Source organism: Physeter macrocephalus, chromosome 13 (assembly GCF_002837175.3).
Source record: "Physeter macrocephalus isolate SW-GA chromosome 13, ASM283717v5, whole genome shotgun sequence".
NCBI classification, from domain to species: domain Eukaryota; kingdom Metazoa; phylum Chordata; class Mammalia; order Artiodactyla; family Physeteridae; genus Physeter; species Physeter macrocephalus.
This window is the reverse complement of record NC_041226.1, coordinates 53,639,986-53,642,187: the sequence shown is the minus strand read 5'-3', so window position 1 is coordinate 53,642,187 and position 2,202 is coordinate 53,639,986.

Genomic DNA, 2,202 nt, shown 5'->3' with positions numbered 1-2,202 from the left:
AGGGGGCTAGTGCGCCACGGCTAGCCGGGAGGGAGTCCGGGAAAAAGTCTGGAGCTGCCGAAGAGGCAAGAGACTTTTTCTTGCTTCTTTGTTTGCTGGTGCGTGAGGAGAGGGGATTCAGAGCACTGCCTAAACAAGCTCCAGAGACGGGCGCGAGCCGCGGCTATCAGCACGGACCCCAGAGACGGGCATGAGACGCTAAGGCTGCTGCTGCCGCCACCAAGAAGGCTGTGTGCGAGCACAGGTCACTATCCTCACCTCTGCTCCCGGGAGCCTGTGCAGCCCGCGCAGCCCACTACTGCCAGGGTCCCGTGAACCAGGGACAACTTCCCCGGGAGAATGCACGGCGTGCTTCAGGCTGGTGCAATGTCACGCCGGCCTCTGCTATGCAGGCTCGCCCCACGCTACGTACTCCTCCCTGCCCCCGGCCTGAGTGAGCTAGAGCCCCCTAATCAGCTGCTCCTTTAATGCTGTCCTGTCGGGGCCAAACCCAAAGCTGAACCCCGGGAGCTGTGCGAACAAAGAAGAGAAAGGGAAATCTCTCCCAGCAGCCTCAGGAGCATTGGATTAAATCTCCACAATCAACTTGATGTACCTGCATCTGTGGAATACCTGAATAGACAACAAATCATCCCAAAACTGATGCAGTGGACTTGCGGGGCAATGGTATATATATATATATTTTTCCTTTTTCTCTTTTTGTGAGTGTGTATGTGTATGCTTCTTTGTGTGATTTTGTCTGTATAGCTTTGTTTTTACCATTTATCCCAGGGTTCTGTCTGCCGTTTTTTTTTGTTTTTTTTTTTTAAGTATAGTTTTTAGCGCTTGTTAGCATTGGTGGATTTGTTTTTTGGTTTGCTCTCTTCTTTTCTTTCTTTTTTTTTGTTTTTATTACTTTTAAATGTTTTTATTTTTAATAATTATTTTTTATTTTAATAACTTTATTTTATTTTTTCCTTTCTTGCTTTATTTTTTCTCCCTTTTCTTCTGAGCCATGCAGCTGACAGGGTCTTGGTGCTCTGCCGGGTGTCAGGCCTGTGACTCTGAGGTGGAAGAGCCCAGTTCAGGACACTGGTCCACCAGAGACCTCCCAGCTCCATGTAATATCAAACAGTGAAAGCTCTCCCAGAAATCTCCATCTCAACGCTAAGACCCAGCTCCACTCAACGACCAACAAGCTACAGTGCTGGACACCCTATGCCAAACAACTAGCAAGACAGGAACACAACCCCACCCATTACTAGAGAAGCTGCCTAAAATCATAAGGCCACAGAACCCCAAAACACACCACCGGATGTGGTCCTGCCCACCAGAAAGACAAGATCCAGCATCATCCACCAGAACACAGGCACTAGTCCCCTCCATCAGGAAGCCTACACAACCCACTGAACCAACCTTACCCACTGGGGACAGACACCAAAAACAAAGGAACTCCGAACCTGCAGCCTGTGAAAAGGAGACCCGAAACACAGTAAGTTAAGCAAAATGAGAAGACAGAGAAACACACAGCAGGTGAAGGAGCAAGATAAAAACCCACCAGACCAAACAAATGAAGAGAAAATGGTCTACCTGAAAAAGAATTCAGAGTAATGATAGTAAAGATGATCCAAAATCTTGGAAATGGAATGGAGAAAATAAAAGAAACGTTTAACAAGGACCTAGAAGAAATAAAGAGCAAACAAACAATGATGAACGACACAATAAATGAAATTAAAAATTCTCTAGAATTACCAGAATAACTGAGGCAGAAGAACGGATAAGTGACCTGGAAGATAAAATAGTGGAAATAACTACTGCAGAGCAGAATAAAGAAAAAGAATGAAAAGAATTGAGGAGAGTCTCAGAGACCTCTGGGACAACATTAAACACACGAACATTTAACTTATAGGGGTCCCAGAAGAAGAAGAGAAAAAGAAAGGGACTGAGAAAATATTTGAAGAGATCAAAGTTGAAAACTTCCCTAATATGGGAAAGGATATACTTAATCAAGTCCAGGAAGCACAGAGAGTCCCATACAGGATAAATCCAGGGGGAAGGATGCCAAGACACATTAATCAAACTATCAAAAATTAAATACAAAGAAAATATATTAAAAGCAGCAAGGGAAAGACAACAAATAACATACAAGGGAATCCTCATAAAGTTAACAGCTGATCTTTCAGCAGAAACTCTGCAAGCCAGAAGGGAGTGGCAGGACATATT